We start from the raw sequence: 26633 nt of genomic DNA on the forward strand, positions 1-26633 counted from the left end.
GAATTATTTTAGCTTGCTTCCAGGCTGTAGGAAATGTTCCTTGGGTGAGCGAAGATTGAAATAGTATGGTAAGATATTTAGCAACCCACGGAGCATATCTATATAGGAACTCATTCGGGATGCCATCAGGGCCGGGGGATTTCTTAATGTTAATGCGCAGAAGAAGGTGCAGGACTCCTGCCTCGTTGATGAGCAGGTCAGATGCTGAAGGGCGGTCAGAGGCGTCATGAAAGTACGGAAGTGTGCCATTATCATCGGTGAACACGGAGGAAAAAAAGGAATTGAAATTTTCTGTACGTTCTTGGTTAATCCTTTCATCCTCGTCGTTGTGTTGTTTTTTAGAAGGGCTCAGATATCTCCAAAATTTACTAGGTGCGTTATGTACAAAATTTTTCAGTGTTACATCAAAGAATCTCTCCTTGGATTTCTTGATCAGACGGTTTAGGTCGAGCTTCATGTTATGAAGCAAAGTCTTGTTTTGGGCGCTAGGATCTCGAGAACAAGCTTTTCGTTTCCTTTTTATCCTCCGTTTGACATGTATTATTTGCCTTGTAATCCATGGGTTATTTCATTTACATTTTTTGACGCCTATAGGGATATATCGCATAATGCAATGCTTCGTAACCTAGGAAAAAAGTCCCAGAGATCGTCAGTGCCACCATTGGATTCATAAACAGACATAAAGTTATCAAACGACCTTTCAAGGTAATCCAAGACACTAACATCAGCAGCTTGAAAGTTTAGATATTGGATGCTTGAATCCTGGTGCAAAGGGTACGGTGACATGTTCAAGGACAGAATAACCATTTTGTGGTCAGATAGCCCTTCATCAATAAGACAGTCAATCACTTGTGGTGTCAAAGCATTTGAGATTAATATAAGATCAAGTACAGATGGCCTTGTTGCACACACCCTAGTATATTGGTTAACAAGCTGGGTTAAATTGTAGGAATATATTAAATCCAAAAACAACTCAGAAGATGTAACATATTGTTACGTCCAAGCGCGTAAAAGGGACGCGTGGATCAAGAAGAGGAAGAAAGAGGAGAACGAAGACTGTGCAGCGGCCATTCCTGTTGTTCGTAGCCTGCCGTTCCTGCTCTCGCACGCCTAAATAAACCCCTTTTCCCCGTGCTTGTAACAAATTGGTGGACGGTGCGGGGTACACCTCGTAACCACGGAGCCTACGCTGCTACAACTTCGCCGAAGCCGTCGACTTGCCGGACTTCCGCCACCATCACCTGACATGACTGAATACGCCTGCCAGATTCCCGAAGGTTCTGACGCGGCTTCAAGGCAAGCACCTGGCGTTCCGTGGCAATACTACCGGGTGCCACTCACTTTCGGAGGAAAAGCCGGAGAAGATGTCGACGAGTGGCTCACAAACTACCGAAGGGTGAGCCGATCTAACGGTTGGAACTCGACCGCACAGTTGTCAAATGTTGTGTTTTCCCTTACCGACACAGCACTCGTCTGGTATGAGAATCACGAAGACACGCTAACTTCATGGGAGCTTTTCGTAGAGGAGCTCAGAGCGTGTTTTGGAGACTCTAGCGCAAAAAAGAAACGCGCCGAACAGACGCTTTCGCAAAGAGCTCAGATTCCCGGCGAGACCTGCACGACTTATATCGAAGAAGTGCTGAAACTACGTAAAATAGTCAACTCTCAAATGTCTGAAGATGACAAAGTTGGACATTTGTTGAAAGGAATAGCCGAAGACGTATACAATTTTTTGATCGGCAAAGAAAGCTTGGATTCCGTGTCTGACGTCATTCGCCACTGCGGGACCTTCGAGACGCTGAAGATGCGACGGATAATACCGAAGTTCGGTCGCCTGGCTAATGTCACAACGGTGGCAAGTGTAGACCCGAGTTCGTGTGTTGACCTTCCATCAACAATACGGCAGATTGTTCGCGAAGAGTTGCTCCATCGGGAAGAGATGTACCGTTGCACACCCGGCATCGCTGGTGCGTACTTACCACACGAGATGCGAAACACGGCCGTTTCGACCGCATGGCAACCCACGGTTCACTCAGCAACCGTCGAGTATAGGTCTACCCCACAAACGAGAGGGACCCGAAGCTATCAAGATCATGACTACGACCAACGCCCTCGCCGCACGCACGCCTCCGGGCCGCCGATGCCTAGCCATGATGAATGGGACCCACCTGCTGGCTATGCAGTCGACAGCAACATGCGTGACTACGTGCAAGAAGATCGAAATTTGCGGCATCTGCCGGTCTGTTTCCAATGCGGTGTCGCGGGCCACATAGCGAGATTTTGCAATCGTCGCCCAACAACGTGGAATCGTCGATCGGGGTCTTCAACAAGGACCACACCTCCTACGAGGACAACTCAACAGCCATGCACCACCTCTTGGTCAGCTGGCGTCCCTCCTGGCAACGATTACTGGCAGAGAAGCTTCCGGAGCCGCTCGCCGGCATCTGACAGGAGTTTGACGCCACCGCCAGCTTCTCGTGCACCGCGTTTACGTCACTCTCCATCGCCAGTGCGCCGCTCAGCCTCGCCTTCACAACCGGAAAATTAGCTAGCGCGGCCGATGGGGGTGAGGTCGCTCGACACGTGCTATCGACAGAAATGCCCCCTGCAGTTGCTATGATTAAGAACAAAGTGCATGTACTTGTTGATGGTGTTCCTACAATGGCTTTAGTGGATACCGGGGCAACTGTATCCGTAATGAGTCTCGGTTTTAAAGGTCGGTTGGGGCGCAAAGTTGTATTTCCGTGGGACCAGGCTGCAACATTTTGTGGAGTGAGTGGCGAGTCGTTGCGCCCTGTTTGTGTGTGCACTGCTGAAGTGTCCCTGGCTGGTGGAGTTTTCGCGACGGAGTTTGTAGTTATTCCCCGATCGACGCACGAAGTGATTTTGGGCATCGACTTTTTGCGGCAGTGTGGTGCGACCGTTGATTGTCGCACGGGGGAAGTTTGCGTCGATGACCATGTTTCGTCCGGGCTCTTAGAGGAGACTTGCAGTCAAGGTGAACTTTGTGTGTCTGCAGATACTGTTGTGCCTGCGTCCACCTCGGTGTGCGTGCCGGTTGTATGTCGCGGTGAAGTTCCCGGCAGTTTCGATGCCTCCGTAGAGCCAATGCATCTAAATTGTGTGAAGAAGAACGTTTTTGTCCCTCATTGTGTGGTATCCATCGACAACGGGCGTGCTGGCTTGTGGACGGTCAACTGCTCGGCAGAACCCGTCCTGCTTCCAGACGGCTTGAAACTCGCCTACTTTACAGAATACACGTCTTCGTCCGTAGCCGTACTAACAGACTCGCCGTGTGAACCTGCTGACGCTCGCCAAGTCTCAGACAAAAAGCTTCTGTCGATGATAAACAAGTCGCTCAGCACAAGGGAGCGCCATACCTTGGTGGATACGCTTTCTAAGCATCTGTCAGTGTTTGACTTTGCCCAGCCGGACAAAGCGTTCGCGATTCCCGAGTCACGAACGCGCCATACTATCGATACGGGATCTGCGCGCCCGATCAGGCAAACGCCTTATCGCGTGTCGCCTAACGAGCGCAAGATAATCGGGGAACAAGTGAGTGACATGATGAAAAATGGAATAATACAAGAGTCCTCGAGCCCTTGGGCAGCTCCGGTCATACTCGTCAGAAAGAAAGATGGTAACTGGAGATTTTGCGTCGATTATCGAAGATTAAACGCCGTGACTAAGAAGGATGTCTACCCGCTGCCCCGGATTGATGATGCAATTGATTGTCTTCGTTCGGCCTCTTATTTTTCTTCAGTGGACCTGCGCTCAGGATATTGGCAAATCCCGATACACCCGACAGACAGAGAGAAAACAGCCTTCATAACCCCGGATGGATTATTCGCATTCAATGTGATGCCATTTGGGTTGTGCAACGCTCCAGCAACCTTTGAAAGGTTCATGGACACAATTCTGCGTGGGCTAAAATGGAACATCTGTATGTGCTATCTTGACGACGTTGTTATATTCGGGCGCACATTCAATGAGCACAATACGCGCCTGGATATTGTCCTCGACTGCATCAAAAACGCCGGCCTGGTCCTGAACTGATTCCTGAACTGATTGAACTGGTCCTGATTCCTGGTTTTTGCTGACGTCGCTTATCCTCTGACAAATCTGCTACATAAAGACGCACGGTTTGAGTGGACACCCGAGTGCGAGTCTGCATTTCGTCAGCTGAAGTTCCTGCTGACCTCCCGACCTATCCTTCGCCACTTCAATCCTACTGCGCCGACAGAAATCCACACAGATGCTAGTGGCGTCGGTTTGGATGCCGTCTTGGTCCAACGTTATGACGACCGTCAGCACGTGATTGCTTATGCAAGCCGCTCATTAAGCAAACCTGAACGAAATTACACGGTGACAGAGCAAGAATTCAGTTCAGCGATTTCGCTCGTACTTGTACGGACGCCCATTCCTAGTCGTCACAGACCACCATTCCCTGTGCTGGCTCGTGAATCTTCGCGACCCTTGTGGTCGCCTTGCGCGCTGGGCTTTGAGGTTGCAGGAATATAACTTCGCTGTTGCCTACAAGAGTGGCCGAAAACATGCTGACGCAGACTGCCTTTCCCGTATGCCGCTTACTACGACGGACTGCGACGCAGACGATTTTGATCATCTCGTCGCTTCTGTGACATCCGCGTTTCCAGAAATCGATGCGTTCAAAGCAGAACAACGGACAGACACCAAATTGGAGCCACTCTTCACTTCTGCCCATTCAAGTGCAACAAGCAGCTACTGTCTACGTGACGGGCTCCTGTACAAAAGGAACTACTCAAGCACGGGTGCACGCTTCCTTCTCGTGGTGCCGGAGCTTCTCCGGCCAGCAATCCTTCAGGCTATGCACGATGACCCTACCTCCGGTCACTTAGGCACTGTGCGCACCCTTTATCGCATTCAAGAACGCTTTTACTGGCCCCGGATGCGACATTCGGTTGAGTTGTATGTCGCCAGCTGCATACAGTGCCAACGTCGGAAACGCCCAACCACTGCCCCATCTGGTCTGCTTCAACCTGTGCCACCTCCCAGCTCACCCTTTCGGCAAGTTGGAATTGATCTGTTAGGCCCTTTTCCAAAGTCATCTAAGGGGAACCGCTGGATAATTGTCTGCGCCGACTATTTCACGCGCTATTGCGAGACAGCGGCTATACCATCAGCCACCGCCACCGAAGTATCGCTCTTCTTACTTCACGCTATTGTTCTGAGACATGGACCGCCTGGTGTTATTATAAGCGACCGGGGACGTCAATTCACGGCGGATATCGTGGAAGAGCTTGTGCGTTTATGTAACTCGCACCTCAGGCACTCGACGCCGTATCATCCGCAAACGAACGGCCTCACTGAGCGCACTAATCGGACAATCACACATATGCTTTCCATGTATGTTGCGTCCAATCACAAGAATTGGGATGAAGTTCTACCGTTTATTACTTACGCCTACAACACCGCCAAGCACGAGACAACCGGCTACAGCCCCTTCTTCCTTCTATATGCTCGGCCGCCCCGGTATACGCTCGACACTGTCCTCCCTTTTTACCACCACGACAATCCTACGGTCGCCGATACGCTATGCCTTGCTGAAGAGGCTCGGAGACTTGCGCGTCTGCGGACTTTGGCATCACAAGAAAACTCCAAAGCCCGCTACGACGCACGACATCGGCCTGTTGCATATCACCCTGGTGATCTCGTTTGGCTTTGGACTCCTACAAGGAAGCGCGGTTTGTGCCAAAAGCTGCTGGCAAACTACGATGGACCGTATGTTGTCATCGACAAAGTCAGCGAAGTGAACTATACTCTCGCGCGCCTCACGAACAATGGTAGACGTTCTGCTAGGACACAAGTCGCGCATGTAGCACGGTTGAAATCATGCACGCCACGACAAGCTTGTTGACTCGCCCAGTGGGCTTTGTCTGCGAGGAGAGGTATATGTTAGGTCCAAGCGCGTAAAAGGGACGCGTGGATCAAGAAGAGGAAGAAAGAGGAGAACGAAGACTGTGCAGCGGCCATTCCTGTTGTTCGTAGCCTGCCGTTCCTGCTCTCGCACGCCTAAATAAACCCCTTTTCCCCGTGCTTGTAACAATATGTATCACCGGCTACATATGAATCCCAATCAATAGCCGGGAGATTAAAATCACCTAGTAACAATATGCTATCTTGCTGTTTCACGTGCGTTTCCATGAATTCTCTTAGCAGCATAATGTGTTCTACTGGGGAGATCGGAGGCCGGTATACCGCTCCGATGAATACAGTGCGATTATTCAATTTTGTAGTAATCCATACAGCCTCAATATTTCCTGGTACTTCTAAAGTGGAAAATATGATATTTCGTTTCACCAAAACGGCCACGCCTCCGCCTCTTCCACCTCGATCCCTCCTAACCAGCGAATATCCGGGTGGCGCGATTTCGCTATCGTGTATATTTTTATGCAACCAGGTTTCAGTGATTAAAGCAATGTCAGGAGCGTGATCAATAACTAGAGCTTCAAGCGCATGCGCTTTGTTTATCAGGCTTCTTGCATTTACGTTGATTATTTTGAAACCAGCATGCTGGCCCTGCATGCGTCAATTATCACTTGCTCCTGTATCAGTTCGCAGTATGCACCTTTCCTCACGTTCTTCATTCCAGCTGTACAGCGTATTGTTTACTCTTAATTTATCAAAAAGCAGCTTTACCTTCTTTCCTGCCTTCTTCTCCTCACTTGCCGAGGCCCATAGCTTTTTCCTTATTCCCTGTACTCTTTTAGAGAAATCTTCGCTTACGGTGTAATCCGTGTCTTTCAGTTTTATACAGTTCTGCAAAACTTTCATTTTATCCCTGTAGTCTGCCACCCTCAGGATGACTGGTCGAGTTCTACCAGAAATCTTCTTGCCTAACCTATGAATTCGTTCAATAGAAGTTACATTCAATTTCAGAATAGCGCTGAAGATTCCAGCCTTTACTTTGCTTAATAGGGTCTCTTCGTTTTCATGGTCCTCTTCTTTAATTCCTCTAATGATAAGATTATTTTGTCGTGAACGATTATCCAGATCATCCAAATGTTTGACCAGAGTAGATGTTTCAACGCTGTGGTCAGCTACAATTCCCTCAAGAGTTTTGAGCCTGTTCCGAGTCTCGTCTAAGCTTTGTACCTTAGTCTCGATAAGAAGAATCCGGTTCTGCATGTCTAGGATTCTTGTTTCAAACGAGTCTTGCTTGTCTTGAACCGTCCTGAGTTTAGACAAAATGTCTTTCTGGTTTTGGAGCATTTCCCTGCACATTACTTCCGTTATTAGTCCTGCATTTTTCTCCACGTCCCCAGAGAGACTCAACAACAGGCCCGCAATAGAAAACCAGTCGCATATACAGTCAACGACAGCCTGTGGACACGGCAGCACTATAAGACCAAGAACATCACTACGGAAGCCATTTTTTCGGTCACCAACCTGCATGAACAGCGGTACGTCAGGCGACATCGTCACGGCGGTGCTGCCGTGTCCACTGAAGCTGGTAGGCGATGGGCATGCGTCCTGATGTTATCGTGCCCCCAGATGGTGAGCAGAAAGGACCATCCACGGGTCGATGCCCTGGATAATGGTGAGGTGAGCAAACTGGCCGAAGTATACGCCCACGCAGAAGTGTCGCGGCAGGCCAGCATCGTAGCGAAGCGTGATGTTTCCAGCGTCGAAGGGTTTCGCAGCGCCTCCGGCGATGAAACTAAGGCAAGCGCAGAGAACCTGCATGAACAGCGGTACGTCAGGCGACATCGTCACGGCGGTGCTGCCGTGTCCACTGTTGCCTGCGACTGCGTTGAATTTCGCAACGTGCTAACGAGATTGCCTTGGTGGGGGGCGTGTGTCTCCGCTCAACGCTTCTCCGTCTTCGCGGGGAGCCAATTGAGACTACAAAAGCCGTAGGCGTCGGTAGAAGAGTTCATTTTGCGGCAGCGAAGCGTCACGAGGGAGTGCATAATTGAGCGTGCGTCTACTTTTTGGCGTTCCAGACAAGCCCGGAACGGAATGCTGCCGTGGACCACTGTGGCCTGCGACTGCGTTGAATTTCACAATGAGCTACCGCGGTTGCCTCGTCGGGGGGCGTGTTGCTCCGCTCAACGCTTCTCTGTGTTGGCCGATAGCCAATTGGGACTGGAAAAGCCGTAGTCGGTGGAAGCGGACATTACGCGGCAGCGAGAGGACATGAGGGAGCGCGGAATTGAGCGTGCGTGTGCTTTTTCTCCCTCCCGATAAGCCCGGAACGGAATCCATCTTTGAACAACTCTGGCCTGCGACTGCGTTGAACTTCGCAATGTGCTACCGTGTTGCCTTGGCGGGGGGCGTGTGTCTCCGCTCAACGCTTCTCCGTCTGCGCCAGGAGCAACTCAGGACTACAAAAGCTCTAGTCGTCCGTGGAAGCGGCCATTTGGCAGCATAAGAAAGACAGGGTGGAACGAAGAATAGAGCGGGCATCTACTTTTTCGCCCTCCAGATAAGCTTGGAACGGAATCCAGCCGTGGACCATTGTGGCCAGCGACTGCGTTGAATTTGGCAACGTGCTACCGTGGTTGCCTTGGCGTGGGGCGTCTGTTTCCGCTCAACGCTGCTCCGTCTTCGTGGGGAACCAATTGAGACTACAAAAGCCGCAGTCGTCGGTAGAAGCGGTCATATTGCGGCAGCGAGACGGCATGAGGCAGTGCACAATTGCGCGTGCGTCTAATTTCTCGCCCTCCAGATAAACCCGGAAAGGAATCCAGCCGTGGACCACTGAAGCCAGCGACTGGGTTAAATTTCGCAACGTGTTACCGTGGTTGCCTTGGCGGCGGGCATGTGCCTCCACTCAACACTTCTACGTCTGCGACAAAAGCAGTTTTCGTCGGTGGAAGCGGTCATTTCTCGGTATAAAGAAGACAGAGGGGAGCGAAGAATGGAGCGTGTATCTATATTTTCGCCCTCCAGATAAGCCCGGAACAGTATCCAGCCGTGGACCAGTGTGGCCTGCGACTGCGTAGAATTCCGTAATGTGCTACCCTGGTTGCCTCGTCGGGGGGCGTTGGACTCCGCTGAATGCTTCTTCGTCTTAGCCGAGGGCCAATTGGGACTACAAAAGCCGTAGTCGTCGGTGGAAGCGATGATTTTGCAGCAGCGAGACATCAGGGAGCGCAGAATTGAGCGTGCGTTTAGTTTTTCGTCGTCCAGATAAGTCCGGAACGGAATCCAGCCGTGAATTACTGGCCTACGACTGCGTTGAATTTCGCAACGTGCTACCGTGGTTGCCTTGCGGGGGGGGGGGGGGAAGAGGGGTAGGGCGGGCGTGTGCCCCCGCTTAACTCTTCAACGTCTACGCTGGGAGCCAATTGATACTACAAAAGCCGTAGTCGTAGGTGGAAGCGATAATATTCCAGCAGCGAGACGACATGAGGCAGCGAAATATCGAGCGTGCGTCTGCTTTTCCTCCCTCACGATAGGCCCGAAACGGAGTCCAGCCGTTAACCACTCCGGCCTGCGACTGCCTTCAACTTAGCAATGTACTACCGTGTTGCCTTGGCGGGGGGCGTGTGTCTCCGCTCAACCCTTCTCCGTCTGCGCGGGGAGCCAATTGAGACTACTAAAGCCGTAGACGTCGGTGGAAAAGGTGATTTTGCGGCAGCGAGACCACACGAGGCAGCGCACAATTTAGCTTGCATTTAGTTTTTCGCCCTCCAGATAAGCCTGGAGCGGTATGCTGCCGTGGACCACTGTGGCCTGCGACTGCGTTGAATTTCTCATAGTGCTACCGCGGTTGGCTCGTCGGGGAGGGGTTTTCCTCCGCTCAACGCTTCTCCGTCTTAGCCGAGAGCCAATTGGGACTACAAAAGTTGTAGTCGTCTGCGGAAGCGGTCACTTTGCGGGAGCGAGACGAAATGAGGGAGCGAAGAATTTAGCATGCATCTACTTTCTCGCCCTCCAGATAAGCCCGGAACGGAATCCCGCCGTGGACCACTGTTGCCTGCGACTGCGTTAAATTTCGCAACGTGCTACCGTGGTTGCCTTAGCGGGGGGGCGTGTGTCTTCACTCAACGCTTCTCCGTCTGCGCTGGGAGCCAATTGACACTACAAAAGCTGGTTTCTTCGGTGGAAGTGGTCATTTTGCGGCAGCGAAACGACAAGCGGGAGTGCATAATTGAGCGTGCGTCTACTTTTTCGCCCTCCAGATAAGCCCGGAATAGAACGCTGCCGCGTACCACTATGGCCTGCGACTGCGTTGGATTTCTCAAAGTGCTACCGCGGTTGCCTTGGTGGGGGGCGTGTTCCTCCGCTCAACGCTTTTCCGTCTTAGCCGAGAAACAATCGGGACTAGAAAAGCTATTGTCGTCGGTGGAAGCTGTCACTTTGCGGGAGCGAGGCGAAATGATAGAGCGAAGAATTGAGCATGCCTATACTTGTGGGATGTCAAGTCTGCCGAAGGTCGAATGCCAACATAAAAAACGTAACAATTGACTAACGATGGCAGCGGACGGGCATACCAACGCTATTTTCGTCCCAATTGCGGAAGGTAGAAAAGCGGTCGTTCTCAGCCAGGCAGCCTGTTTTTATAGCCACCGTCGGTGACGCATACCTCGGGTGACGTGGCGGTGGCGCTAATTTTTATCGACCAAGCAGTCCAGCTTGCAGCGGTGTTATGCTGGGCCAGATGATAAGAAGACAGAGGGTGCGCAGAAATATGCGCGGAGTGTGTCGCCACAGCACCGCCCCCCCCCCCCCCGGAGTGGAGAGCCGTCGGGGCTTGTAAAAAATCTGGGCAGCGTACCCGACGTCCGCTGCGTGTAGTGATAGAAGCAGGCTGCGATGTCGGCGGTCTTGGATGGACGTCTGTGGATGCACTGGTATTCCCTGATTTGGCGGAATCGGTGTAGGCCGGCTTCAGCCGGTCGATAGAGACGCGGACGGCGTTCCCTTTAATGCGCACGGTGAAGGTTTTGTCGTCGCGACAGAGAACTGGGTAGGGTCCGCTGTAAGGTGGCTGTAAAGCCGGCGGACGCTGTCGTCGCGGAAAAAAATGTGCGAGCTCGTTGCCAGATCCTTGAAGACGAAGGGGGCGGTCTTACAGTGGTGAGCTGCAGGTGACGGGCGGAGGGCAGCGATGGTGCTTCGGAGCCGGGCGATGAAATCGGTGGGATCTGACGTCGCGGTGGTGGATGGCGGTGCAGCAAGGAATTCGCCTGGGAGACGGAGGGGTTCCCCGTAGACGAGCTCTGCGGATGTAGCCTCAATGTCGGGCTTGAAGGTGGCGCGAAGACTTAGGGTGACGGCTGGGATGGCTTCAGGCCAGGTTGAGTCCGGGTGGCACATGGTGGCTGCTTTGAACTGTCGGTGGAAACGCTCAATCATCCCGTTGTCGCATGGGTGGTAGCTGGTGGTCCGCGAGCGTTGGAACCCGATGGTCACCCCGAGCAGCCGGAAAAGGTGCGATTCGAACTGTCGTCCTTGGTCGGTGGTGACGCGGTGAGGGGGCCCGAAGCGGGCAATCCAGCCGGTAAAGAAGGCCGAGGCGACGTTTTCTGCAGTGATTCCCTCGAGGGGCCATGCCTCAGGCCATCGGGTGTACCGATCGATGTCGGTGAGGCAGTAGCGATAGCGTCCAGCTGGCGGCAAGGGCCCTATGATATCTAGGTGGACGTGTTGAAACCGACCAGAGGTCTGGGGGAATGCCCCGAGTGGTGAAGTGACATGCCTGGTGACTTTAGCGCGCTGGCATTGAATGCAGGAGCGTGCCCAGGTGCGGCAATCCCGCTGCATGGAGAGTCAGAAATAGCGGTCGGCCACGAGGCGTGCAGAGGCGCGTATGCCGGGATGGCTGAGGTTATGTAGCTGGTTAAAGAGGCCACGGCGATGGGAAAGGGGCACGTAAGGCCTGCTTCGTGCTGTTGAAATGTCGCAGTAGATAGTCGTTGTCGATTCAGGTATGGGGACTTGCTGCAGCTGTAGCGAGGACCCGCCCTTAAGAAGCTCCTGCAGTTCGGCGTCCATAGTCTGAGCCTTGGCGTGGACATCAGCTGTTATCTGCGAAGGGCTAATAGCTGCTACACGTGAAAGCGCGTCGGCGACCACGTTGTCCTTCCCACTGACATGTTGGATGTCGGTGGTAAACTCAGCAATGAACGAGAGCTGGTTCTGCTGGACCGGCGGGAGTTTGTCGCGGCGTTGAGAAAAGGCGTAGGTCAGAGGTTTAAGGTCGGTGTAGAAAGTACAGTGCTGTGCTTCGAGAATGTGGCGAAAGTGCTGAACTGCTTCGTATATCGCCAGAAGTTCTCTGTAGTAAGCTCGCGAACTCGACGGGGCGGGGGTCGTGGTTTCGTCGGTGGGACTGGCCGCAGAAGGGGTCGTTTTGCGAACTGAGAGTCTCTTGTAGGAGAACGCCAAGAGATGCCAGGTGTCGTCTGCGCGCTGCATCAGGGCGGCGCCTACGGCGATGCTAGAGGCGTCCGCGAAGAGCCCCAAGGGAGCGTCTGGCACAGGATGGGAGAGAAGTGTGGCGGTGCAAAGAGCAGCTTTGCATTTTTCGAAAAGTTGCGTTAAAACCGGTGTCCACGTGACGGGTTGGTTTCCTTGTAGACCAGCCAAGGCTTCATGGAGGGGAGCCTGGCACTCGGCTGCGTGTGGCAAGAAATGCCTGTAAAAGTTCAGCATGCCGAGGAAACAGCGAATGTCTTTAGTGGTGGTTGGTTGAGTGTAATTTTGCATGTCTGAGATGCGTTGAGGTAAGGGTCGAGTTCCCTCTGATGAAACTTCATGACCGAGGAATTTTACGACTGAAGCGCCGAGCGTGCTCTTTGGGACATTGACGAGTAGGCCGTGGTCATCGAGGCGTTGGAAAAGCCGACGAAGGTGCCTGTGGTGTTCGTCGGTGTTGCGGGAAAAGACCAATATGTCGTCAAGGTAGACGAAGCAGAAGTCGAGGCCGCGGACGACTTCGTCGATGAAGCGTTGAAAGGTTTGTCCGGCGTTCCTGAGGCCAAAGCTCATGAAGGGAAACTCGAACAAGCCGAAAGGAATAATGGTTGCAGTTTTCGGGACGTCGTCTGGATTGACGGGTATCTGTGTGTAGGCCTTGACCAAGTCTAGCACGGAGAAAACGTGGCAGCCAGAAATGCAATGGATGAAGTCCTGTATATGGTGAACGGGGTACCTGTCCGGAATGGTGCGGGCGTTGAGGGCACGGTAGTCCCCACAGGGCCGCCAGCCTTCGGTCTTCTTCGGGACGAGGTGAAGTGGCGAGGCCCATGGGCCGTCGGAGGGGCGGGCGATTCCCTCCTGGAGCATGGCTTCGAACTCTGTTTTGGCTATGCGCATGCGGTCCGGGGCAAGGCGATGGGCGCGACAGAAAACCGGGGGGCCTGGGGTGGACCGGATGTAGTGCACAGTGGTGTGTTGCACATCACGTGGCAACCCGCTGGGGCGCGTCAAACCGGGAAATTTGGCCAGGATGGCGTGGTATGGTGAATTATGTTCGACACTGAGTACCTTGATGCTTGGCTGGTGCGCAGTCATTCGCTGTCCTGGCGCGGAATGTCCCGTTGTCACGTCGATGAGACGGTCGTGGCGGCAGTCCGGAAGGAGGTTGTAATGCGCCAAAAAGTCTGAGCCGATGATTGGCTCGGTGACTTCGGCGATGACAAAATTCCAATGAAGGTCACGGCGTAGTTTTTCAAGCTGGACGTGCAGGTGGAGCGAGCCGTAAGTTTTCATTGTGGACCGGTTTGCCGCGCTGAGCTAGAAAGACGTAGAAGGACGGGGACCTTGCAGATGGGCTCGCGGGTAGCAGCAAATGTCGGAACCGCTGTCGACAAGTAACCGCTGCTTCGTAATTTGGTCGGTGACGAAGATGCGACGGCATCCAGCTGCCGTTGGCGTTTCCCTGATTTCTAGCGGAGCAGGGTGGTCGACAATGTCGTGCTCTGTCCCCGAAGCGTCGATGGTAGTAGCATCGGTCGTCGTCACCAGGCTGCTGTGACGGGGTAGTGTTCTGGCCACGGCTTTGCGAGTGGCGCGTCAGCAAGTGTTGATCCAGTCGTCGTTGAATGGAGCTGAGCTGTCGGTTGATGTCGTCTATACGGAGCGCAAGCTCCATGGTGTTCAGCGGTGCGGCGACAGCCTGAACGGTGGGTGACAACGGCGGCACGGAGACCTCAATGGCACGATCAGCGATCCCGGCAAGTTGGTCGAGAGGTAGCGTAAGATGAGCCCGCAGAATTCCCTGGATGTGCGGTGGAAGTCGTTGAAGCCAAAGAGTTCGCAGTAAAGAATCCTGGACTTCCATGTTGCCCGCGAGAGCACGCATGTGGCGGAGGAGCTGCGAAGGCTTGCGCTCGGCAAGTTCTGCGGAGTGAACTTGTCGCACCTTCTGGTCTTCCGAGAGGGACAGGCGGCGAATGAGTTCAGTCTTGAGGTGTTCGTAAAGGTTGGCCGTTGGTGGGTTGGCAAGGACATCCCGGGCCTCGTTGGCGTAGCGGGCATCGAGGTGGGCGACGACATAGTCGTAGCGGGTCCGGTCTTGCGTGATGTGTGCGAGGGAGAACTGGGCCTCGACTTGGGCGAACCATACCGGGCGAGTCGACCCAAAACGGCGGAAGCTTTACAGCGACACGCCAGACGCCGTGCGAGGCTGCGTGCGGGATGCCATCTGCCGGGGTTGTGACGTCCAAGGAGCAGCCGGCAGGATGCTGCCGGTCGGAACCATTGAGCTGGTCATGTTGTTCCTGAAGCTCTTGCTCTTGCTTCTGGATCACCTCTTGCTGCGTGTGAAGCTGTTGAGAAGTTCCAGCTGTCGATGAAGGGCGTCTTGTTCGTCCATGGCAATGCGTTGTTGTTTGTTGTCCGGGTCACCAGATGTGGGATGTCATGTCTGCCGAAGGACGAATCCCAACATAAAAACGTAACGACTCTTTATTCGACTAAAGATGGCAGCGGATGGACATACCAACGCTACTTTGGTCCCAGTAGCGAAAGGCAGAAAAGCGGTCTTTCTCAGCCAGGCAGCCTGTTTTTATAGCCACCGTCGGTGACGCATACCTCGGGTGACGTGGCGGTGGCGCTACGTTTTATCGACCAAGCAGTCCAGCGTGCAGCTGCGTTATGCTGGGCCAGATGATAAGAAGACGGAGGGGGCGCAGAAATATGCGCGGAGTGTGTCGCCACATACTTTTTCGCCCTCCAGATAAGCCCCAGAACAGAATTCAGCCGTGGCCTACTGTGGCCTACGAGTGCGTTGAATTTCGCCACGTGCTACCGTGGTTACCTTGGCGGGGGGCGTGTGCCTCCGCTCAACGCTTCTCCGTCTTAGCCGAGAGCCAATTGGGACCACAAAAGCCATAGTCGTTGGTGGAAGCGGTCATTCTGCGGCAGCGAGACGAAATGAGGGAGCGAACAATTGAGCATGCATCTACTTTTTCGCCCTCCAGATAAGCCCGGAACCGTTTCCTGCCGTGGACCACTGTGGCCTGCGACTGCGCTGAATTTCGCAACGTGCTACCATCGTTGCATTGGGGAGGGGGGGGGGGAGCGTGTGCCTCCGCTCAACGCTTCTCCGTCTGCGCAGGAGCCCATTGAGACTACAAATGCCGTAGTCGTCGGTGAAAGCGGTCGTTTGGCCGTATAAAGATGGCAGGATCGAGCGAATAATTAAGCATGCATCAACTTTTTCGCCCTCCAGATAAGCCCGGAACGGAATCCAGCCGTGGACCAGTGGGCCCTGCGACTGTGTTGAATTTCGCAACGTGCTACCGTGGTTACCGCGGATGGGGGCGTGTACCTCCCACTCAACGCTTCTGCGTCTGCGCCGAGAGCCAATTGAGAATACAATAGCTGTAGTCCTCGGTGGAATTAGTCTTTTTGGGGCAGCGAAAGTAGACGAGGGAGTGTATAATTGAGCGTGCGTCTACTTTTTCGCCCTCCAGATAACCCCGGAACAGAATGCTGCCTAGAATGACAGAAAGCTGAGCTAGTTAGTAAGGATTCATTATGCAAAATAGAAGTGATGCGTGCAGATAGGACACAAGAGTAGAGAAGTGGACAACACGAACGCCGACTATCAACTGAAGGGAGCACTGAGGCGAAAAAAGAAAGAAGACACAAAACTCATCTGCGCATGCTCAGTAATGGTAACACCACGTGTCAATCGGGTACACGTGCCGGTCTACGTGAGAGATAACTGTTAAGGCACTCAATCTCTTCCTTATGTAAAGTAATCGAAGGCTGACTCACGCACGCACTTCCACCATTATAGATATGTCATGCCTCCACCATAAGACGACTATCTTCATTCTGATGCCTGTACAATATCGCGCATTCATCTAACTGGCATGCAGTTACAATCTCGGCAATGTAGCGAAAGATTAGAAGGCGATCCACCGGTTAACGACCTTTTATCTTCCATTAGCCTCTCATTGATACACCGTCCAGTTTTCCCTACGTAGAACTGGCCACAGCTAAGGGGAATTTTATACACCACACCCATACGACAGTCAGTAAAACTGCTGTTCTTATTGTGCGTTACTGGACAAATATCTGTTCGTTTTATGCCTTTTACCCGCTCCTTTTTTTCTGTACGGCAGCGCATATCTTACCTAGCTTATTTGGAGCAGTGAAAGCAACATTAACGTCATATCTACTAGCAACTTTTTTAAGCCTGTGCGACACTGAATGAATATACGGAATAGCCACTACTCTTTTTTTGCTATTACTGCTTTCTGTAATCACGTCCGTCCCTCTCGAAACCGACTTCTTTAGGCGCTCAGCCACAGTGGCCACCGCTACACTAGGATAACCTGCTTCCAATAGGCGCCGGACCTGCGCATTAAACCTGGCGCTCATTTTGTGCATGCAGGATCTGGTGAGGGAAGACTTAAGGCACGACATGGCAATTCCGTTTTTTACTAATTTAGAATGCTTGGATTGAAAGTTTAGCAACGGCTTCGAAGATCTTGGGGAGTACTGCCAACAAACATGATTTTGTTCGAAGATCAAGGAAATGTCAAGAAACTGAATTACGTGTCGCTGAGGAAATTCCTTGGTAAACTTTAATCCTCCCCCATAAAGTTTGAATTGCTCACTTGCTGAGGTAGCAGCGGAATCGAATTCTTCCCTATTGCAGAAAATCAGGTAATCATCAACGTAACGAAATATCTTGATAACGCTATCACCTAAGCCTTTCTCTAAGCAGTTGTCAACCTTACTCAGGTAAATGTTGCTAAGCATAGGCGCAACCTTTGAGCCAATACATATGCCTGATTTCTGCAGAAAAACGCCATCTCTCCACCCAATCAGCGTCGACTTCAAGTACGTTGAAAGAATTTCTAGAAAAGCTCCTGTGGAAACACCGCACCTGTCAATAAAAGCCGACTCTTGCACTTGTTCTTTAATGCACTCATTTACGGAATTTAGCAACCCGTCATGCGGCAAGGAATAATACACGTCTTCGATATCCATACTAAAAGCTGTACAATCACCAGGATTTTCCTCTCTCAAATACTGAACTAGTGCCTGAGAATTACGTAGGCAAAAGGTGTCTGAAAAAACTAGTGAAGCTAGGCAGTTCTGTAGGTAATTAGCGACACAGACCTGCCACGTCCCTTTCTCTGACACTATAGCACGAAAAGGAATTTCTTGTTTATGGGTCTTGGCCGAGAAGAACAGTTCTAAGGTGAGGGATTTAGCGTTCTTGCACTGCCGCGCTACATTGCCGAGATTGTAACTGCACGCCAGAGTTAGATGAATGCGCGATATTGTACAGGCATAAGAATGAAGATACGCGTCTTAGGCGAGAGCCAATTGGGAGTACCAAAGCCATAGTCGTCGGTGGTAGCGGTCATTTCGTGGCAGCGAGACGAAAAAAGGGTGCGCAGAATTTAGCATGCATCTACTTTTTCGCCCTTCAGATAAGCCCGGAACGGAATCAAGCCGTGGACCACTGTTGCCTGCGACTGCGTTAAATTTGGCAACGTGCTACCGTGGTTGCCTTGGCGGGGGGCATGTGCCTTCTCTCAACGCTTCTCCATCTGCGACTGGAGGCAATTAGGGCTACAAAAGCCGCAGTCGTGGGTGGAGCCTGTCATTTGGCGGTACAAAGAAGACAAGAGGGAGCGAAGAATAGAGCGTGCATCTACTTTTTCGCCCTCCAGATAAGCCTGGAACGGAATCCAGCCGTGGATCACTGTGGCCTGCTACTGTGTTGAATTTCGCAACGTGCTACATTGGTTGCCTCGGAGGAGCACGTGTACTTCCGCTCAACGCTTGTCCGTCTGCACCCAGAGCCAATTGAGACTACGCAAGCTGTAGTAGTTGGTGGAAGAGGTCACTTCGCGGCAGCGGGATGAAATGAGAGAGCGAAGAATTGAGCATGTATCTACTTTCTCGCCCTCCAGATAAGCCCGGAACGGAATCCAGCCGTGCACCAGTGTGGCCTGCGACTGCGTTGACTTTCGCAGCGTGCTATCGTATTTGCTCTAGCGCGGGGCGTGTGTCTCCGCTCAACGCTTCTCCTTCTGCACGGGGAGCCAATTGAGACTACAAGAGCCGTAGTCGTCGGTGGAAGCGGTCATTTTGCAGCAGGGAGCCGACATGAGGCAGCGCACAATTGCGCGTGCGTCTACTTTTTCGCCCTCCAGATAAGCCCGGTAAGGAATCAGGCCGTGGACCACTGTGGCCTGCGACTGGGTTAAATTTCACAACGTGTTACCGTGGTTGCCTTGGCGCGAGTTATGTGGCTCTGCTCAACGCTGTTCCGTGTTCGACTGGAGCCAATTGATACTCAAAAAGCCGTAGTCGTCGGTGGAAGCGGTCATTCTGCGGTATAAAGACGGCAGGAGGAAGTGAAGAATTGAGCGTGCATCAACTTTTTCACCCTCCAGATAAGACCGGAACGGAATCCGGCCGCGGACCACTGGCCTAGGACTGCGTAGAATATCGCAACATGCTAAAGTGGTTGCCTCGGAGGTGAGCGTGTAATTTCGCTCAACGCTTCTCCGTCGGCGCCGAGAGCCAATTGAGACTACAAAAGCCGTAGTCGTCGCTGGAAGCGGTCACTTTGCGGCAGCGAGACGAAATGAGGGAGCGACAAATTGAGCGTGCGTCTACTTTTTCGCCCTCCAGATAAGGCCGGAAAGGAATCAAACCGTGGACCACTGTGGCCTGTGATTGCGTTAAATTTCGCAACATGCTGCCGTTGTTGCCTTGGCGGAGGGCAAGTGCCTTCGCTCAACGCTTCTCCGTCTGCGACTGGAGGCAATTAGGGCTCCAAAAGCCGTAGTCGTCGGTGAAAGCGGTCATTTGGTGGTACTAAGAAGACAAGGGGGAGCTAAGAATAGAGCGTGCATCTACTTTTTCGCCCTCCAGATAAGCCCGGAACGCAATCCAGCCGTTGACCACTGTGACCTGCGACTGCGTTGAATTGCGCAATGTGCTACCGTGGTTCCCTCGTCAGGGGGCGTGTGCCTCTGCTCAAGGTTTCTCCTTCTGAGCTGGAAGTCAATTGAGATCACAAAAGCAGTAGTCGTCGGTGGAAGTCGTTATTTCGCGGCAGGGAAACGACACGAGGGAGTGCATAATTGAGCGTGCGTCTACTTTTTCACCCTCCAGATATGCCCGGAATGGAATGCTGCCGTGGACCACTGTGCGCTGCGACTGCGTGCGTTGAATTTCGCAACGTGCTACCGTGGTTGTCTCGTAGGGATGCGTGCGCCTCCGCTCAATGCTTCTCCGTCTTAGCCGAGAGCCAATTAGGACGACGAAAGCCATCCATATTCGTCGAAGAGGTCATTTTGCGGCAGCGAGACGAAATGAGGGAGCGAAAAATTGAGCTTGCATTTACTTTTTCGCCATTTAAGCCGGGAACGGGATCCAGCCCTGGACCATTCTGGTCTGCAAATGCGTTGAACTTCGCAAAGTGCTACCATGTTGACTTGGCGGGGGCGTGTGTCTCCGCTCAACGCTTCTCCATCTGCGCCGGGGGCCAATTGGGACTACAAATGCCGTAGTCGTCGGTGGAAGCGGTCATTTGATGGTGTAAAGACGTCTGGAGGGAGCGAAGAATTGAGCGTGCATCAAGTTTTTCCCCCTCCAGATATGTTCGTAACGGAATCCAGCCGCGGAACACTGTGCCCCGCGAATGCGTTGAATTTCGCAACGTGCTAAAGTGGTTGCTTCGGAGGGGGACGTGTACTTCCGCTCAACGCTTCTCCGTCTTCCCCGAGAGCCAATTGTTACTACAAAAGCTGTAGTCGTCGGTGGAAGTGGTCACTATGCGGCAGCGAGACGAAATGAGGGAGCGAAGAATTGAGCATGCATTTCCTTTTTCACCCTCCAGATAAGCCCGGAACGGTATGCAGCCGTGGACCACTGTGGCCTGCGAGCGCGTTGAATTTCGCAAAGTGCTACCGTGGTTGCCTTGGCGGTGGGCGTGTGTTTCCGCTCAACGCTTCTCCGTCTGCAGGGGGAGCCAATTGACACTACATAAGCCGTAGTGGTCGGTGGAAGCGATCATTTTGCGGCAGCGAGACCACATGAGGCAGCGCACAATTTAGTGTGCGTCTACTTTTTCTCCCTCCAGATAAGCCCGGTAAGGAATCAGGCCGTGGAGCATTGCGGCCTGCGACTGGGTTAAATTTCGCAACTTGCTACCATGGTCGCCTTGGCGGGAGGCAAAGGCCTGCGCTCAACGCTGTTCCGTCTGCGACTGGAGCCAACTAGGACTACAAAAGCCGTAGTCGTTGGTGGAAGCGGTCTTTTGGCGGCAGCGAGACGATAAGAGGGAGCGAAAAATTGAGCCGGCGTCTACTTTTTCACCCTCCAGATAAGCCCGGAAAGGAAACCAGCATTGGGAAATGGTGGCCTAATACTTCGTGGAATACTTCGTGGCGGGGGGCGTGTGCCTCCACTCAACACTTCTCCGTCTGCGACTGGAGCCTATGTTTTAGCCATAGAGTTAGTAGAACAACTCTAGAGGAAAAGCTGGGCCGGAAAAGTGGGAACCTCTAGGGCGCCGCCCTGTTGCTACTGGTCAATGTGGCCAGCGCAATTACTATTGAAAGAGCTGAAAAGGAGTACAGGTCACCTTATGCTTTGTCATCTAAAAACGCATACCTGATGGCTTTATGAAGGTGGTACATTAATATTAAGTTTACAGAAAGTGATCGTTAACTCCGTGACTTATGTAAATCACAATGTACGCATTCATGCAATAAAGGATGACGCGAATTTCGGTTTCGAATCTGTTTTTTGGATGCGCAGTAGTTTCGTACAGTTTAGGTTTGACATGCAATCGCGCGTCGACATCGGACGCAATGACAAACTCGTGCCTTATGTGCCACCGAAGCCCCGAAGTGCTCTGGCATATACCTTCACATGTAAGTAAACAAATGTATCTCCTTGTTGAGAATATCACGCGAATAGGCAGCTCTTGTGGTGCATCACAATCGTTTGAGAAGCGTCACAGTAGAACATTTTTCTGCATGCGGAGCGGTGTTTTTATTTGCAGGTTTCCCTTCAGTAGGAAATTGCTGGACAGGCGGACCAGCGCACCGGAATTGTACTGGCGAAGCCACAGGCAACTCAAAGAATCTGTTTAATTGTTGCACTTTGAACAATCATGCTTCTACAAAGGCCACAACAGAAAAACAGCCTGATGCCCTGTACTTCTGTGCCACGAAGTAATCAAGAGGCGAGTGCCTAATGTGGACGAAATCGAGTGCATCGAGACTTAGAACCACAGAAAGCTAGTTGGTTAGAATTCATTATGCAAAACAGAGGTGAGGCGTGCAGACAGGACAGAAGAGTAGAGAAGTGGCCGGCGCTCGTGTTGTTTGCTTGTAAGTACTCTACTCTTGTGTCCTGTCTGCACGCCTCACCTCCGTTTAGCATAACGAGTGCATCAACCCACATATTAATAGCGTAGGCGTTTTATTAACTGCGCAATATTTTCAACACTTCCTTGCATGCCATTTCATGTGGAATGTCTTTTCTGGTCACAAATTTGTGCAGCGAATCTATTTGCATGATCGAGCCGGGCTTGTGGGACCGTTAATTTGAACTTGATGCTGAGTATTTCACATGTATCCATAAACTGCAGATATGCACATCAGATTCCTGCGAGCATTTTCAAAATTCAATTATTTTAGACAACAGGCACATATGCAATTCTGACATAATCCCGAATACCACTAAGCGGCTGGGACACATTTTTGTTGACCATGCTCGCAGGTAAAATAAGTACATCATGTGGACAGCTCTAGCTCATTTTCCTTAAGTCAGTGTGTACAAGGGGTATGCTAAAATAATTTATTTTCTCGCGCACCGATTATTTTGCTGTATAAGCAAGAGAACCCACCACGTTAGTGTAACGTATCTTGTACGTCACACTAATATGTGCTTTAATTTACCAAGTAAGATGAGTTACTTTTATGACTCATTCAGTCAAATCACACTGCAAGCTGCATTCATCAATCTTCAATTGGATTTTGAGAATGTTTAACTAAACGTGTTTCCCTTTTATGCAGATATGCAATGGCAAGCCCTTCCGTGTGTTCCAAAGGTAAAATTTAAGCTCTAAATTAAAGAAGACATTTCTAGTCAGAAACAAGCAAAAATTATGAATGCAGAGTATCAGAAGCCCAAGGTACAGAAATTATGAGAAGTGTTGAATGATTTTAAGGAGAGAGTCGTATTTGAAAATGCAAGACTCTTTAGTGGAGGTCAAGTAAGTCAATATAGGTAGAATACTCTGCAAAATTATGCGAGTGAGGGGATGTCAAACAATGGGTCAGGAAATGCATTGTTTTTCTGCAAAACAAAAGCTGATTGCCATTACATAAGTCACTTTAGCATCATGAGACTGCTGCTTGATAAATTCAGAAATAAACCAAAAAACAAGACACGCAAACATAAAAAACAATTTAATGATGCTCTCTGCACACTGGGATAAATAAAAACAAACACATCACATCTAATGTAAACATATCAGATGCCTTGTGAAACACTAAAGGAAAAATTCAGTTTCGAGCTATGGCACTTGGCGCATAGATGTGGGGGGCCTTGCACTAAAGTGATAGTTACCACTACATTTAGAAATTGAAAGCATTCGTGCAGACAAGGATGATTCTTTATATTTTTGGCTACCACTTCAAATGCCTCCACCAAGGGTTACAATGCTGCACGCAGCCATACTAAGGATCTCGCAGCAACACCTGCAGGTAAAAAGCAGAAGCAGTCAAAGTGCTGGTGCATACTGGGCACTATGTTTGAAAATTTTTAGGCAAGAAGAGTGCAAGAAGCAGACATAGCCGCATTTATTTCCATAATTCCCCATTTGAATGGCCTTTTCTTTTTGCTTAGACAATGCCTATGCCTAGCAACAGCATCTCCCTCATACAGACTCCGCAAGCCAAGAGGCCGTGGAGGCAAATGCAGGTAAGAGGCAAGAAGCAATAGCACTGGTATCGACATTCATCTAATTTCTTGCTTTTTCTTTTGTTTAGGCAGCCAGCACACCTCGAACAGCCACCTTGACTGCGGGTGTGTCACCCTAGTCGCCAAGGAAACATTTGAGGGAAAGCGACAGGCAACGTGAACAGCCACTTCTCCATGTAAACGATACTCTTTCTCTCGGATGACTCCTACGCCTCGCCAAGCCAGCACACTTGTGCACAAAGATGCCATGGAGGCACGTGCAGGTCAGAGGCAAGAAGCAGTGGCACTGGTGTCGACATTCACCCAATTTCTTTTTCTTACACTGAGGCAGCCAGCACACCTCGAACAGCCACCTTGACTGCGGGTGTGTCAGTAGATTCCTGTTGTACATATGCTCATAATAAACTTCAGTAAACTTGAACTTGATAATAAACTTGAAGGCAAATGGGACATTGATGCATTGTATTTTTGAACATTTATTGTACACATACATGTTATACTTTGCTGTGCTACAGAGTGTATTTTGAAGCTTCCCCCTATATTTTGCACCTTTAATTACGTATGTGTTGTGTGGCCCTCAATGCAGTTCATGTTGTAGCAGCTGCTTTGTCTGTGTATCGCACATTGGCTTAAGCTCGTGATATCCACATACTTCTCTCACATACACAAAATAAAGTTCTATGTAGTCCTCAGTGTTACAACAAAAAATGAAAGTAAACAATCCGATCGTGGAATTGTGTTTATTACAGTGATTCCTATGACAGTTACTGACAAGTTGACAACTTGAACTGGCCAATCCGTCCATAGCCTCCTCTATTTTTCAAAAATAAAGGAGGCTATGATGCGTCATGGCAAGGAACTGTATGCATACATAAGAAAAGGGGGTATGTGTGTGTGTTTGTAGTGGGGGGTATAGGATTAGGGCGGATACGAAAAAATGTACCAACACCGTCCTCTAGACCCATTCCGTTAAGGTACCGTAACAAAGCGTATTATGCATAAAGTTCATACAACCAACTCTGATACTACTACACACGCCAGGCGACGCGAGCTACATTTGTCATGACGCATTCGCGACTGCACCGGATGCCATCCATATTATTCTCGTTAATCGTGCTCACTGCACCGAGGCAAAAGAAAGATCATGGGCGCAGGTGCCTTTAAAGTATCTCGACCTTGCGAGGCACTGCTGCGCGTGCCAGGGGAGCTGTCCGTGCAAACACTCCCTGGCACACACCTGCCTCGGCGGCTCCAACCTACGTACCGTTCTGCCTCGAGCTTTGATCCCCCCACTGTCCCTTGGGTGCCCTGTGGAGTTCCTGCGCCGCCTGCTTTATTATAATCTCAGGTGCTGTCCTGAGACTTCCGTTTGTCGGCTACATGTGCCCTACAGCTAGCTGGATCAGTACGTATAATAATAAAAAAACCCGATCTAGCGTCACGACGATATATCGCGAAAGCAGCTTTTGCAACATACCGCGCCCGTGCGAAGAGAATAACGGAACGCCAGCGGGGAATCTGACCACAGCTTCCGAGCTCGTAACCTCGTCGAGTGACACTCCTGCAACAGGCGTGACCGCTGAAAACCGCATACCGCCGGAAACTTCAACAGGATCATCCCTCGGTTGCATAACTGCCACTTGTACGGCCAACATGGACCACACCCACACCGTCCCGCAACACAGAATAAAAAACCAACTTATAAAGCCCAAACACACGGCTGCACGCACACTTCACGACACTACAAGCGAGACGCCGAGCTGCTACGCTGCTACTGTTGCCGGATTAAAACTGACTACTGTCACCAAGTCTAGCACGCGTCTCAGGAGCTGGCAACCTCGGCGCGTAGCAACATGGCGGCGCTCTTGCGGTTCCCGATTTCAATGCATGGGCCCTATGGGTAGCTTGTCCTCTAGAGTCAGTATAGTAACTCTATGGTTTTAGCAGACCGTATTTGCGCTTCCGCTCCACTCAGCGAGGAGGTGCGAGTGTTACTGCGCATGCGCCACACGCTAAGATGGGAGCGCGCAAGCGGATCGGCTCTTCCGTTTCGCTTGCGCGGCGTCTTTGCAGAGCGCGGAGCGGCTTGGCGAGCGCGTCTCACGCAAAGCATTCTGGTCTCGTGCTTCGTCGCGGAAGAAGCGAATTCCAATATGGGATTCGCCGGTGCAACATGAGCTTCGACAGTGTCTGCTGAACTCACAGGCCGCAAACCTCGAAAGAGGTTCCACATTGATGAAGATTTGTCATCTGCGAGAAGTGGTAGCGAGGAACCCATTCGAAAACCCCCGCTTGTGGGATCAAGTTAGGGAAAACCTTTTATCGGCAGTGGGGCGCAAGCTCACACTCCGTGCAGTGAGCGACAGAGTGGACCTTCTCGTGGGACATTTTCGACAAGAGGACAGCGTTAACCTGCGAAAGTAAGTGTGTATGTCCATATCCTGATTTGGGCTCGCATTCGCGATCACATTACCCATCCTGCGCTTTCCTTCTCAGATCTGGAACAGAGGAGCAGTACAATGAGCTGCACGAATTGCTGCAGGAAGTTTGAGACATGGCTCGGGAGTTCGGGCACACTCCGAAAACAGTGCCCAGGAAAGGCAGCGCAACGGCGGCATGCAAAGCGGTGCTGACGGCGCCGTTTGCGGCTGCTGCCGGAATGCGCGCCGCGCAGCATGCGAGAGGCACTGCATTGGAGCTGATGAACGCTGAGGGAAGCCGGGCAGACGACGGACTGACGAATGGCAAGTGTTGTAATCATGCTTACTCATAGTCGAGTACAGTTCCCTACGAGTCGCGAAGGCAGAATGCATATTGCACGTCAGCAGTAGCATGCCTTGTAGCGAATAGCATGAGGATGATGTTTCTAAAGCTGGTATGTATATATAATTGCTGAATATCTCGAATGGTTGTTGTGGGCACTGAGAGGGATGACCTGTTTGCCTGTCAGCCTCAAAGAGCACGACAAGCTGCACGTAGAGGGAAAATTATGTTATGTGCCACTTAAAGGCAGTCGTTTGTCTCTGCGCACGTGCGTGCGCGTGTGCGTGCGTGTGTGCGTGCGCGCGCGCGCGCCTGTGTGTGTGTGTAATCGTTTGTCTGTGCGCGTGTGCGTGCGTGCGGGCGCGCGCGCCTGTGTTTGTGTGTAGTCGTTTGTCTGTGCGCGTGTGCGTGCGTGCATACGCGCGCGCCTGTGTGTTTGTGTGTAGTCGTTTGTC

General features: G+C 51.5%; 1 protein-coding gene and 1 long non-coding RNA gene across 2 annotated transcripts in view; both read left to right on the top strand.

Annotated features, from left to right (window-relative positions):
- The window catches only part of LOC142574450 (uncharacterized), a 43645-nt gene that overhangs the window by 13877 nt on the left and 3135 nt on the right, over positions 1-26633 (top strand). The window lies entirely within an intron of this gene.
- LOC142576768 (uncharacterized) lies at positions 20942-23865 on the top strand. Its single transcript, XR_012826960.1, has 2 exons — positions 20942-23415; positions 23484-23865. It is a non-coding gene; the product is annotated as an uncharacterized LOC142576768 (long non-coding RNA).

The sequence above is a fragment of the Dermacentor variabilis genome, chromosome 3 (assembly GCF_050947875.1).
Source record: "Dermacentor variabilis isolate Ectoservices chromosome 3, ASM5094787v1, whole genome shotgun sequence".
Lineage (NCBI taxonomy): Eukaryota > Metazoa > Arthropoda > Arachnida > Ixodida > Ixodidae > Dermacentor > Dermacentor variabilis.